This window comes from Leptonychotes weddellii, chromosome 4 (genome assembly GCF_054177405.1).
Source record: "Leptonychotes weddellii isolate Sample4059 chromosome 4, ASM5417740v2, whole genome shotgun sequence".
NCBI lineage: Eukaryota > Metazoa > Chordata > Mammalia > Carnivora > Phocidae > Leptonychotes > Leptonychotes weddellii.
Window position 1 is genome coordinate 100,954,617 of NC_138372.1, and position 15,162 is coordinate 100,969,778.

The 15,162-nt window shown below is 36.8% G+C and overlaps 1 long non-coding RNA gene across 3 annotated transcripts in view; it reads right to left on the bottom strand.

Annotated features, from left to right (window-relative positions):
* Positions 1–15,162, bottom strand: part of LOC115941338 (uncharacterized) — a 166,098-nt gene that overhangs the window by 58,627 nt on the left and 92,309 nt on the right. The window lies entirely within an intron of this gene.

Consider the following 15,162-nt stretch of genomic DNA (forward strand, 5'->3'; position numbering starts at 1 on the left):
CATATCAAATAGAAAATAGTTTGTAGAAGCTGGACTTGAGTCACCAGTTCTGCCTGCCTCCTCACTGGATGCTCAACCTGCCTCCTTATTACTGTTAAGCCAGCCTGCCTCCCAGTATGTTCTGCATCCACCTGACTTCCACAGAGTTCGAGAGAGCTTAGGACAAACAGAAGAGGGGAGCAGCTGCATGGTGATGAGTGGTGGCAGCCAGATAATCTACTATGAAGTCTTGTTGGAAAAAAATTGGGACAACGTAATTTCTCCAACTTGATACAACCCCTGCCTGGAAAATGCAAGCCAAACCTAACATGCAAATTCTCCTGCTGCTTGGCATTGTTTTTTCTTTTTAACACTGTGCACATAGGGGAAAAAATAGTGGAATGCTAGGGGAAGGTATAATTGTAAATTGCTTAGATCTGATAAAAAAAATTAGGGATCAGAAATTATTTTTAAAATAACAATGACTTGTTGGTAATATATTCCCCCCCCAAAGTCATTTGATTTCTCAACAGATATCTGCCATCAAATTCTGCTTGATTTCCACAAATGACATGTTTCTGCTTTCCCATGTTATGTAAGCTGTTTCTTCTGCTGAGAAAGCTTTTACTTTCTCTCTCTGCTTACCTGTATTTTACCATCTGTCTAAGTGAAGTCCCACAGTCTGTGTAGTAACTTTAAATACCAGCCATCTCTCACCACTTAACACTCCAATCGTCAGAAGAGTGAATAGCACAGTGAATACAGAACATGCAGGCCAGAGCCAACCAGGCTGCGCTTAAGTTCTGATTCGCCCATGCCTCAATTTCCCCATCTTGAGAATGGGGCAATAATTGTTCCTGTCTTACCGAATTGTTGTGTGCATTAGAACAAAGTCTGGCAGGTAGTAGGCACTACAATAGTATGTGTTAAATATGTGTTAAATAACTAACTGCAATCAATATGATCAATATGATCCAATTTATTTTTTAAGATTTAAGAGAGAGAGAGAACAAGCGGTGGGAAGGGGCAGAGGGACAGAATGTCCAAGCAGACTCCTGCTGAGCAGGGAGTCCAATATGGGGCTCGATCTCACAAGCCACAAGATCAGGACCTGAGCTGAATCCAAAAGTCAGATGCTTAACTGATTGAGCCACCCAGGTGCCCCAACATGATCCAATTTAAAAGAATCAAATCAGACAATGATTTATTGAAAAACCATGTGAAACCACAGTGTAGTGCTACAGATAAATCCCAGGTCTTGAAAAAAAAAGTTGTAATCTACTATAGGATCTAAGACAAGTGTACAAATAATAGTAATTACTATTTTTTAAAGATTTTATTTATTTATTTGAGAGAGAGACAGAAAGAGAGCAGGGGGAGGGGCAGAGGGAGATAGAATCTGAAGTCAACCCCCCTTGAGTGCGGAGCTGGACGCAGGGCTCCATCTCAGGACCCTGAGATCATGACCTGAGCTGAAACCAAAAGTCCAATGCTTAACTGACTGAGCCACCCAGGTGCCCTTACAAATAATTATTAAATAAAAAAAGATGAGGGGCACCTGGGTGGCTCGGCCAGTTAGGCGGCTGCCTTCGGCTCAGGTCATGATCCCAGGGTCCTGGGATCGAGCCCCACATCAGGCTCCCTGCTCAGCGGGGAGAAGGGAGCCTGCTTCTCCCTCTCCCTCTGCCTGTCTCTCTGCCTACTTGTTCTCTCTCTCTCTGTCAGATAAATAAATAAAATCTTTAAAAAAAATTTTTAAAAAAATGAATATTTAAAATTCCCCAAGAGTGAATTCCAAAAGAAAATGTCAATAAGGTATGATTGAAATTCAAAGAAAGATGAAGTTGCAATTAGTTGAGGAAATGCTAAAAGCTTAATGTAGAATGACATTAAATATGATTCTTTGAGAATTACTAATATTTTGATAATGAGATAATGTATGAGTCAGAGAGATAAATGGAACGGAACTAATACTTCATGAACTGAACTCAGTGTAGGCAAAAATTTTGTACAATAAAGTATCGTCTTGACTTTACAGATACCACCCTTACACCTACATGAAAATGGTGCCGGACAGCACAGGAGCCACGAGTACAAGGTTGGGGGCATGCAGGCAGCTGGCCTGGACTCAGACAGAGCCCCCGCCCACTTCCCAGCTCTGTCACCATAAGCTAGATACTTCATCTCTAAAATAGGATGCTAGTAACAATATTATCTCATTGGATGGTTGCAAGGATTAAAGTAAGCAGTACATGAAAAGCAGTTAACACTTGCTCAATAAGCACACAATATAAGAGTAGAATTATATTTTTGTTTTTAAATTATTTTTAATGTTAATGTTAATGTTAAATATTAACTCCCACCTATAAACATAACAAAATGAATTCCATACAGAGTAAAAATTTAATGTAGACCTTAAAGCCTATCTAGGAAAAAAAAATGTTTTAGGATAGCTAAAGTCCTTTTTTTTAAAGATTTTATTTATATATTAGAGAGCACGAGAGAGAGCAAGAGAGAGAGAGAGAGAGCACTCAAGCAGGAGCAGGGGGAGAGGGAGAAGCAGACTCCCCACCGAGCAGGGAGCCCGATGTGGGGCTTGATCCCAGGACTCTGGGATCATGACCTGAACTGAAAGCAGACGCTTAACTGACTGAGCCACCCAGGCTTCCCTAGGATAGCTAAAGTTCTAAGATCAAAATCAGTGAAAGAAACTATAAACAACAAAAAATAATAACAAGTCTGACTTCTTAAGATTTAAAAAGTTAAGTTTTGCATCAAAAATGTCATAAATTGTAAAAGCTACCAATAAAGTGGGAAACATTTGTAACATATGTATAATATATAAAAAGCTCATAGATTTAAAAAATATATTCTAAACTCAACAGTAAGATGATAAAGGATAGAAAATTATAAGTCACATAGTGAGAAAGTGGCATTAGGACACTTTCTCTTAAAACACCTGCTATGTATGCCCTAGAAAGGGTGCGATCACTACAAACCATGAATAAATGGTCTCAGGTGAGCCAATGAGAGCTGTCACTAGAGGTCATCTAAGGTTGAGTTTTTCTTCTGAAATTAATTGACAACAGTACATAAACTTTTTTCAGGTGTTTTCCCGATTATTGTGTCATATTCTATAATCCCATTCTCACGCCGTCTGGCCCCGGCTGTCTACTTCTAAATGAGCACCTTAGGTTAGGTCGTGACCCCCGGGTCCTGGGATCGAGCCCCACGTCGGGGTCCCTGCTCAGCAGGAAGCCTGCTTCTCCCTCTCCCACTCCCCCTGCTTGTGTTCCTGCTCTTGCTATCTCTCTCTGTCAAATAAATAAATAAATAGAAATCTTTAAAAAAAAAAAAAAGAAGACATAAATGAGCATCAATAGGAGGAAATTTAGACCCTGACTCCTGGCCAACCACTATGGCATCATCAGAGCCCTCCACTGGCCCTGCTGTCAGCTACAGGAAGATCCCATGAGGCATTCTAGGGCCCTGCCTAGGAATGATACACTTCAGTTCCGCCTGTTATTTCACTGGCCAGAACATAATAGCTGGCCCCAAATTAATGTCGGAAAGGTTAGGAAAAATAACCTGTGTGCCCAAGGAGAGGAAATGGGATTGGTGAGCATTTAGCTAGTCTCAACCACTTTATTGTGCACTCAAAGGATAGAATGTTAAGTAGCTCTAGAAAGTCATATTTCTGAAGAATTTTCAATGTTATGGAAAAAGCCTCATTTTAGAGTAGTGACTCAAAAACATTAGAACATGAATCTAATTAAGTGAAAAGTCTCAATAGATAAGACTAAAAGTAATATATTCAGGGATGCCTGGGTGGCTCAGTTTGTTAAGTGTGTGATTTTTGATTTTGGTTTAGGTCATGATCTCAGGGTGGTGAGCTCGAGCCCCAGGTCCGGCTCCACACTGGGCATGGAGCCTGCCTAAGAATCTCTCTCTCCCTCTCCCTCTGCTCCTCTCTCCTTCCCTTTCTAAAATAATAAAGTAATTAAGTAATATATTGAATATTCATAACTGATAAATTATGATAACTTGCATTTATTTTTCTGCTTCTTTTTTCCTGTGTGGAACATGCATGCATTACATTTACTTAAAAAGTTTTTTAAAGTAACAAATTTTTCTTTTAAGATGGAGACCTGAGCCTACCATTCAACTCCTCTCACTGAATTCTGGAAAACAGAAATGCGTGGAGCCACAGAACAATATGAAATTCAGTAAAATTCCACAATATAAAATTGTGTCTACACTACATATTTACCATTGCCTTCATACATACTTCTTTTGCATCTCATACTTTCTATTTGAGATATTGTTTCTACTTGCATTACATAATTAATAATGGTCTTACTTCCTAAAATATCGTTTTGCTTTTTTTTTTCCCTCCCAGCACACTAAAGATATTTTCCTTTCTTTCCACTTCCATTGTAACTGCTAGAAATTCAGCTGTCAGTATAATTTCTATTTCCTTGTAACTGATCTCCCTTTTCTAACTGGTCATTCTTTTTGGTGTTGTGAAGTTTTATTACTGTGTGTACATTTTTTTGCAATTGACTTTGTAATTTTGGGGTTTCTCAGATTTGGGATTTAGTGTTATTTAATAATTCAGTAAAGTTCCTAGCTATTATATTTTAGAATGTTGCCTCCTCCTCACACTATTTTCTCCCTCTGGAACTCTAATATATACATATATGTTTATTATACAGATACATTTCTGTATATACACACATATCAATACATATACCTTTATATCAGATACATATTATTTGTATAACAACATCTCAGTCATTTTATCTCTTTGCCAGCCCTTCATACTTCCATTTCTTTATTTCTCTCTGGGTTGCATTTTGGGTAATGTTTTTAGTCTAACTTCTATTCATGAATTCAAATCTCTCTTTAGTTTTGTCTAATGTGCTCTTTATAATCTTGAAAAAAGCTTAATCATCTTTTTCATTTCTAGTTTCTTCATTCTGTTCTTTTTCAAATATTCAAAGTCATTTTAAAATATCATGTTCCATTCTCACATTTTCAAGCCTTTCTTTTCTACATTAAAACATATATATTTTTAAAGATTTTATTAATTTATTTGATGGGGAGGGAGGAGCAGAGGGAGAGGACCAAGCAGACTCTCACTGAGCACAGAGTCAACGTGGAGCTCGATCCCATGACCCTGAGATCATGACCTGAGATGAAACCAAGGATCAGATGCTTAACCAACTGAGCCACCCAGGTGCCCGTCTACATTAAAACATATTAAACCTATTTATTTTATATACTAAATCTGGTAATTCCACTATCTGAACCATGTTCAGACTGAGGTTTGCTTTGTTATTTCTGTTATTTCCTTTGGAGATTTAAAAATGTGTGTCCCTGTGTCTTGCAGAAATTTTTTCAGACCTACCTGAAATAGCATTGCTTTGAGCAGGTTTTTATTTGCTTTTCTGCCAATCACGTGAAAGCATTATCAATCTGAGACCACTTTATATTAAATTCTCACTTCCAGCTTTTCAACCACATAGGTGGTATGAATTCAGTCTGCAAGGAGGTGTGAAAGCAACTCTGGGTTACAAATACTCTTATTTGTGGTGATTTTTGAGGTGATTTTTCTCCCACAGAGCCCAGTTCAAATTATGCTATTTTAATTTGTATTCATCCTTTCCTGAAGGGGGGGGTGGACCCTAAGACCTAGCTCTTTGCTCTGGAGAGCCCAGGAGAGATTCTTACCCTTAGGAATCACAACAGAAGCTTTGGATCACAAAGAGTTGGCAATAACCCTCTTAGGGCCAAAGTTGCTTTGACTTTTTGATCAACCCTTTGAGATCCCTGATTTTAAATTGTTTTCAGCCTTCTGTTGACTCCTTCTGTTAATCTAGCTCAGTGATAGATTTCAAAACAAAATTAATCCAGCTTTTTTTTTTTCTTTTTAAAATGGTTTCCTTGGGAGGGTATGAAAGTTGATTTGTTCACCAGGCTGCCAAACACAGAAGTGTTTTCCTCTATTTGTAATCTTTTACTTGTTAAGCAAGGTAATAAGGATATGGTTGTTATATTATTTTTATAGACTCGAACACTCATGAAAAATAAGAAAAAAAACAAGCATTTAACTCAAGAAGATAGAAAAAAATCAAGATTAATAGAAGTAGATGGACAGGATGACTAAATTATTAAATGTCAAATAATTTAGAGAACAAAGAATTAGATATCGATGTGATAAACAAATATAACTGGGTTTTTGTTCTTTTGTTTGTTTGTTTGCCCAAATCTGTGAAATAGACTAGGGTTTGGAAAACCGTGGCCAGCAGGCCAAATCCTGCCCACCACCTGTTTTTATATTACATTCGAGTTCAAATGGTTTTTAGATTTTTAAATAGTTGCGGGGGTGGGGGTGGAGAAGAGGAATAATATTTCATGACACATGAAAAACTATATAAAATTCAAATTTCAGTGTCCATAATAAAGTTGTATGGGAACCTGGCCACACTCATTCATTTACATCCTGTCTCTGGCTACTTTCATGCTACAAGAGCAGAGTTAAATATTTGTGACAGAGGCCGTATGGCCCACAAAGCCTATATTTTTACTCCCTGGCTCTTTGCAGAGAAATGTGCTGAGCCCTGAAATAAACAAGCCTCTGGTAGAATTGCCAGAAAGAGAGATGTGAGCTCAAGAGAAAGAAGAATTTGAGATGCACAACACGTATTAAAAAAGAACATGCACGCAAATGCAGAAGAGATGTTAAACATTATAGCTCTTTTGAAAGTAAATTTGAATGTATCATTTTTCACAGTTTTTCTTTTTTATTTTTAATGTTTAAAATACTTTCATTATTTATTTTTTAATTCAATTAGCCAACACATAGTACATCATTAGATTCAGATGTAGTGTTCAATGATTCATCAGTTGCACATAACACCCAGTGCTCATCACAACATGTGCCCTCCTTAAGGCCCATCACCCAGTTACCCCATCCGTCCTCCTCTCCAGTAACCCCCAGTTTGTTTCCCAGAGTCAAGAGTCTCTCATGGTTTCTTGAACATATCATTTAAACAAATTATTTTCTAGGAAAATATGCACTACTAAAATGTAATTAGGAAGAAGTAGAATATTGAATAGCTTGCTAACAATGGAAGAAATATTTAAAGTTGTTGTAGAGATATACCTCCTCCCTTTCAAAATGAACATGTGTGTTAATATTTTACAAGCAAGTTGCCTACATATGAAATAATTTCTATTTTTTAAACTGTTTTGAAGCACAAATTAGAGAGGAAATCTTTTAGATGTGTTTTCCAAAATTAGTATAACCCTGATACCAACATATGAAGAAGATAGCATATTAAATGATATAAAATTCCTGAAAAATGGTCACATTTAAAATAGCCATAAAGTTAAAGAATGATGTGACTTGGACAATTAGTGTCTTTTCTAAAGCTATGAGAATGTTTTAATATTAAGATGTTTACTTGTGCGTTTGAGTATAGGGAAAAAGTCAAATTATTATCTCAATATTTCCCAATAATACATTTGATATAATTGAACATTTATTCTAAACAGAAACTAAGTGAATCAAGAATTGATATTTATTTCTAATATAAGAAAGCCTATCTCAAATCAACTGCCAATATTTGCACAAACTTGAAATACTAAAAACATTTCCATTTAAGTAAGACAAAATATATTAATTAGCTTCACATCAATCAACAATTTCCTAGAAGTGCAATTCAATAAAGTATTAGAAAGTGAGTAGAGGATCTATCATTATTTGCTGATGTTATTATGATCTACTTGGAAAATCTAAGAGAATCAACTAAAAAATTATGAGACATAGTATGAATGCCTGCCTGCCTTCCTTCCTTCCTTCCTTCCTTCCTTCCTTCCTTCCTTCCTTCCTTCCTTCTTCCTTCCCTCCCTCCCTTCCTCCCATCCTGGCACTAGATGTCCCAGGAAGAAGGTGGTGTGGCCACAACCTGGCAAGGCTATTGAAATCCAGGCAAGGTGAAGGTGGTATCTATGCAGTGCAGGGATCATAAAAGCCCGGCGTGGGGTGAAGAGGGCTTCCCACTGTGGTGCATCTATAGTTCATCAAGGTTCTCCAAACCTTTGGAGAAGGAATAGAAGCCTGTTTTGATTTTTGACAAAGGCATCCACATAGGGTATGTATGGAAAAGATTTGGAGTTAGAAGCAGTGAAAGCGATTGATTAAATACAAGGATGTTAAATGAATAATAAAATACGTGGAGGGTATTGGGAGCTACGCACCCTACTGACAGATAAAGGAGTTACAAGTATGAAATGGGAGAAAATGAAAATAAACCCTATGTTGCTGGACTGGAATTGAAGGCATTGAGTGTGAATCATGGTTTTCAATATATATATAAACAGATGTAAAAATAAATATAGATTTCAATGGTATGTGTGTGCCTATATTGATGTATGTATGTTCCCTACCACTGTTCTCTGAGAGCACCTATGTGCAGCAACACCTCCATCGCAATGGGCATGCCTGGCACCTAGATCCTGGTTTCTAAATATCATTCTCCACTAAAAGGAACTGTGGCTCCTAGTAGAAAAGGCTGACTCCAAGGCTAGGGCCAGGGGCAGAAAGGTACAAAGTGGACCTGAACCATTTTGTTGTGTCAAAGAATGGAGACAGGAGCCAATTGGAAAGAGTTCTTTTGCTGGGACAATCTGAGCATCACCATAATGATAGCAACTTATAACCCCCTGACTAATGAATCTATACAGGTATAAAAATACGAAGAAATAAATGGAGAAAACAATCTCTTCTTTAGAGTAGAATGCCAACAAATACACAGAATGATCGATGCCATTAGCAAAGTCACAATTTGGCCATCATAAGGAAAAAAAGTTTTATATTATAAGGGACTTTGTTATCTAATCTCAAAGGACACTACCCAAGGGAACAAAGCATATTTACTTTTTATTACTGTTTGAAGGCTCAAAGTCCAAAGTCAATGAGACAGCAGGACCGGGCTCCCTCTAAATGCTCTAGGAGAGGGTCCTTCCTAGCAATTTCTGGCTTCTGCTGGTTGTTGGCAATCCTCAGTGTACCTTTGGCTCATAGAACCATCACTCCAATCTTTGCTTCTGTCATCATGTGGCCTTCTTCCCTGTTTGTCTTCAAATCTCTTTCCTCTTATAAAGATACTAGTCCTTGGATTTAGGGCCCCTACTACTCCAGCATGACCTCATCTTAGCTTGATTACATCCACAAATTCCTTATTTCCAAATAAGGTGACACTCACAGGTGCCCGGGATTAAGACTTCAACCTCTATCTTCTTGGGAAATATAATTCAACCCATAACACACCTTTTTTTATTATTATTTTTTAAAGATTTAATTTATTTATTTGAGAGAGAGTGAGAGAGAGAGAGAGAGAGAGCACAAGTGGGGGGGGAGGGGCAGGGAGAGAGGGAGAAGCAGGCTCCCCACTGAGCAGGGCGCCTGATGTGGGGCTCGATCCCAGGACCCTGAGATCATGACCTGAGTAGAAGGCAGACGCTTAACTGACTGAGCCACCCAGGTTCCCCAACCCACAACTTCCTTAATCAAGAGATCTAAGTGGACACCTGTAATGAGACAAACAGAATCATGTACCACTGATAGGATGCAATGAGAAGGATATAGCATCACTTCTGTGATGTTCCTGCCCAAGGTCCATAAACTGAATGTAATCATGAAGAAACAAATTCAAATTGACAGATGTTCTATTAAAAAAAGTCTATAATATTCAGATGCCAAGGTCATGGAAGTTAAGGAAAGACTTAGGAGCTATTCCAGATGGAAGGGGTCTAAAAAGACATGACACTAAATACAATGCTTCATCCTGGATTTGATTGTTTTCCTATAAAAGACATTATTGGGACAACTGAAAGTATTTGAATGAGTCTATGGAACACATGGTAGAAATCTAAAAAGTTAGTTTCCTGATTTGGATGGTAATTTACTATGTTGTAATTATGTCCTTATTGTAAGAATTACTATAGTATTTGAGGTGATAGGACATAATATAGATAACTTACTTTAAAATAGTTTGGAAAAAAATGTCCTTTGTATTATTTATGCAATCTTTTCTGTAAGTCTAAATTATTTAAAAATAATAATCACTTTAGCATAAAAAAGATATAAAATAACTGAGGGATATTTAGTAAGTTTCATTAAATAAAGAAACATGCTATGTTCCTAGATGAAAATATCTATATATTTAAAATGAAGTTTTCATGTCAATTTTAAGCAATTTCAATTAAAATGCCAGCAAGATTTTTTCTTACCAAGTAAATCTGAAAAAAATCACTGTGAGTACATATACACACGCACATGTGCATACCTATACTTATAAAGAGAAAAATAACAGAAGAAACTTACCATCCAAGAATTAAAATATATCACAGATTATATTAACTTAAGCAGTTAAATGGGATTTTTCAAATTCTTTGGATCCAGAAATATTAATTCTGGAAACTCACCTGAAGGAAATGATTTTATATTACTCAAAAAGATATATATATATAATATATGTGTATTAAGAATCTCATCAAAATGATGTTTATCATATCAAAACTTATAAACAAGTTAAGTGAACAATTATATCCATATTATTATATTCAGGATAATTTTTTTCTTATACTTTGTCTTAGTCTTTTCAGGCTGCTGTAGCAAAATACCATTGGGTGGCATAACAACAGAAATTTATTTCTCATGATTCCAGAGACTGGGAGGTCCAAGATCAAGGCACCTACAGATTCAGTGTCTGGTGAGAGACCACTTCCTGGCTCCTAGACAGCATCTTGTCACATCCCCACATGATGGAAGGGGCAAGGGAGCTCTCTGGGATCTCTTTTATAAGAGCACTAGCCCCATTCATAAGGGTTCTACCCTTTAACCTAATCACTGTTCATAGGCCCCCATCTCCTAATACCATCATATCCAGAGTTTAAGATTTCAACATATGAATTTGGGGGGAAACACAAACATTCAGTGTATAGCATGCTTTATTTGCATTTATTTTTTTGCAATGACTATATCATATTTAGGTAATACATGTCATCGACAATTTAAGAAGTACTTCATGTACTGAAATGTTGAGGGAGCATTTCTTCTATAGATAAAGCTTGAATATAGGTAAAAAATTTTAGAATATGGTTCACGAATAGTTGCTGGTCCCATCTAGTTCAAGAATAAAATGTATTTTAGGTAACATCTAAGTGATATGGCTAGAAAATTGTTTATACCAAAGTAAATTTATGCATTAGATCTTGGAAAAAGTTTTTCTCACTTCAGTTTTCTGAAAAACTCAGTTTTCCTCCTAACTCAGTGGGCACTATTACCCCTCCTCCTTTGCTGGTTTCTCCCCATCAATTTTACTTCTGTCTGTGGGAATGCATGAGAGCTCAGTCTTTGGATGCCTCATGTCTTTATTGATACTCATTTCTTTATTGATGTCATCAAGTCTCATGGTTTTAAATATGATCTCTCTGCTAAGGATTTTCAAAGTTGTAGTTCTAGCTTGAATCTCTCCTGTCAATGCCAATCTTGTGTAATAAATGCATTTCCTTTCAGATGTGAAATAGACATCTCAAATGTAATACATCCAAATGTGAAATTCTCCTCTTCCCTTTTCCATATCTGCTCTATTCATGGTCTGCCCCATCTCAATGACAACCCATCTTTCCAGCTGCTCAGTACACATACCTAGGGCTATCCTTGACCTCTCTCTCTCACTCCACATGTCCAATCTGTCAGCACATCTTCATGCTCTTTCTTCAAAACCCATTATCCAGATAAGATAATTTCTCACCATCTCCATGAAACCTGCCCACCACTTTGGTATAAGTGTCATGACCTCTGGCCTGAGTTCCTGCAGTTGTCTCTTAGCAAGATCCTTTACTTCTACCATTGCCTTTTTACTGTGTTTTCTCAATAGTTTAATGAAAGTGTGTTTTTTTTAAGTGTTCATCAGATAAATCATTTCTCAAATCCTTCAGAGGCTCTCCAAGTTATTGTGAGTGAAAGCCCTCATCCATACAATGGTCTCGAGGCCACAGACCCACTGGCTCTTCATCTGTGTGTCTAGGCCCAACCTTGTTGGCCCTAGATGCATAGATATATCCTCTATCAGGGCAGCACAGTTGACAATCCTCTTGGCCCAGTTTACTTTTTCTCCATATCCCCATATTGCTCCTCCTTCATCTTAAAATCCTTGCTCAAATGTCATGTTTTTAGTGAAGCTCATTCTGGCCATCCTGAGATGCTAATTCAGTGCTTCTTCACCCTGAACTATGGATCCTCCTTACAACAATTACATTCCAGCATGCTTAATAATTCACTTATTTATTATACTTATTTTCTGGCCCCTCAGCTAGAATGCAAAATCCTTAAAGGCTGGGATGTTTGTTTACTGTGTTTACTGATGTGTAGAATAGAGCTGGCATTGAGGAGATGTCCAGTAACCTTCTTGAAACAGAAACTACATGAAAAACAAATGTGAAGGATATCATGTGTCAGGGTGGAGAGTATATACCAAATTTTGTTTGGGGGTGAAGGAGGAAATCCATGCAAGATGTTTTTAAAAATACAATGGTACTGGGTTGTATCCCAGGTGAGTTAATATGGTAACAATTTGAAGAATAAAGTATGAGAGAAAAAGATTCAAGATACTTGCTGGAATACAATAGCCCAGGAAAGAAGAAATGAAGGCCTGAAATAGGACAATGATGATGGCAGTGGAAGTCAGAAGCCTGGATGACTTCTGACTTATCTGATTTAATTCCTAGTTATAATATAGGTGACAAGAAATAGGTACAAATCAAATATATTTCCCAGACTTTGTTGTGAGTGACTTGGATGATAATGACAAAAATGCATAGGATTCAGTGAGAAGTCTCATGAAACAGAGAATCAAAGCACTATTCTGGATTAAAAGCATTAAGGTGCAGGTGGGAAATCCAAATTAAGATCTAGAGAAGGCAGTTGAAAAAGTGCCTCTGGAGCTCAAGAACTGGGTCATGTTGGATGAATATGGGAGTCCTAGAGAAAGAATGAGGCTTTAGAAGAAACAAGACTTTTATGGAAGATAAATGTACATCAAGTAGAGGCTCTTGATCTTGGAATTAACAAGTAAAACACAAAATGGACAAACAAAATCTTTAGGAAATAACTAGAGCTGAGTTCATGAATTTTCTGCTATTTGCCAAACATGTGAAAGAGAGTTTTAAGTATTGGAAAGACCAATACTGTAACCTTTCTTAGATTCTATATTTAGTAGATTTAAGTATACTATGTTAGATATATATAATTTACATATTTAGGTATGTAATTTATATATTTAGAAGCCCAAAATTTATTTGAAATCTAAACTAGGGTCTGTGTGCTTCCCAGGCACAGCTTTCAAACTGGAGGTTACAGCTGTACAACAGAAAAATCCAGGTTGTGGGTTGCTAAGAGCTCCGACTTAAGAAAATACACTGGGGTGATTCTAGATCATGAATTACACAAAGTTGCCAGTGCCCATAAAGTGACCCCCTAAGTAAATTTCTTTGAATTTGCCCCAATTCCAAGGTCCAAGATGTAGAGATCCTAATGAGATCCTGAGGGGAAGGCAAACAATGAATGCTACTTGGTCTTTTTAATGATTTGAAAAGTTCTGTCATCTCCATCATACTTTGGGGTATTCTGTCAAATTCTATGTTAAAAAGTAACCCTTAGAAACCTTGCCATTTGCAATAACATGGATGGATCTGGAGGGCACTATGCTAGGTGAAATAAACCAGACAGAGAAAGACAAATGCAGTATGATCTCACTTATATGTGGAATCTTCAAAAAAACAAACTCATTATACAGAAAACAGATTAGTGGTTACTATAAGCAGTGGGTGCAGTGGGTGAAGTGGGTGAAAGGGCTCCAAAGATACAAACTTCTGGTTGTAAAATAAACCCTGGGGATGTAATGTATAGCATGGTGACTATAGTTAATAATACTGTATTATATATTTGTGAAAGATGCTAATGGAGTAGATCTTAAAAGTTCTCATCATAAGGGGCACCTGGGTGGTGCAGTCAGTTAAGTGTGCAACTCTTGGTTTCGGCTCAGATCATGATCTCAGGATCATGAGATTAAGCCCCATGTTGGGCTCCACACTCAGCACAGAGTCTGCTTGAGATTCTCTCTCCTTCTCCCTCTGCCCCTCCCACTCATGCTCGCTCTCTAAAATAAATAAATAAATCTTAAAAAAAAAAACACTTCTCATCACAAGAAAAAAAAACTTGTTTTTGTAACTATGGAAGGTGACAGATGTTAACTGAATGCTTATGGTGATCATTTCTCACTGTATACAAATATCAAATCATTACACTATACACCTGAAACTAATATGTATCAATTATATGTCAATTATATCTCAACAGAAATAATAAGTAAAATAAAATAGAACATTTTTTTTGAAAAGTAATCCTGAGTAACTAGGGAAGCCAGTAAATCACATGCAGATTAGATATCATAATAACATTGGGGTGCCTGGCTGGTTCAGTTGGTGGAGAGTGTGGCTCTTGATCTCAGGGTCATGAGTTTAAGCCCCACTTTGGGTGTAGAGATTACTTTAAAAAAATATATATATATATATATATCATAATGTTGGATTCTCCCTCACTCATTGCATAAGTTTACTTTCCATAACTCTATTTTTTCTGAATATAAAGGCAATAAATGGACATTTGTGAAATTTTTGAAAAAATAAGAAAAATCAACTCTGATCTTATCAACCAAGATAATCATTGTTAGGATTTCCATGTAGCCCTTTCATTTTATTTTCTGTGCATGAATGTGCATGTGCATGTGTGTATGTACCATATGTGCGTGAAGTACCCAGACACATAGTTTTTACATACTTTGTATATGCTTCTGTATTGTTTCACTCATTATAATGGATAAGCAGTTTCCTATTGATAAAACTGTTTTCAAGAATCATTTAATGATTACATAATATCTTTTGCGTGTATAACTTAACTGACCATTCTCTGATATTAGGTATTTTGCTGTTTTCCACCTGAAGGGTAAATCATTTCCATGTGTAAGCCAAAGTGAAGAGAAAAGGAAACAGAGACTCCAGTGGTAGGAATTTCTTCACTGAAGCAGGAGCATAAAATATTTTTAAAGTAAC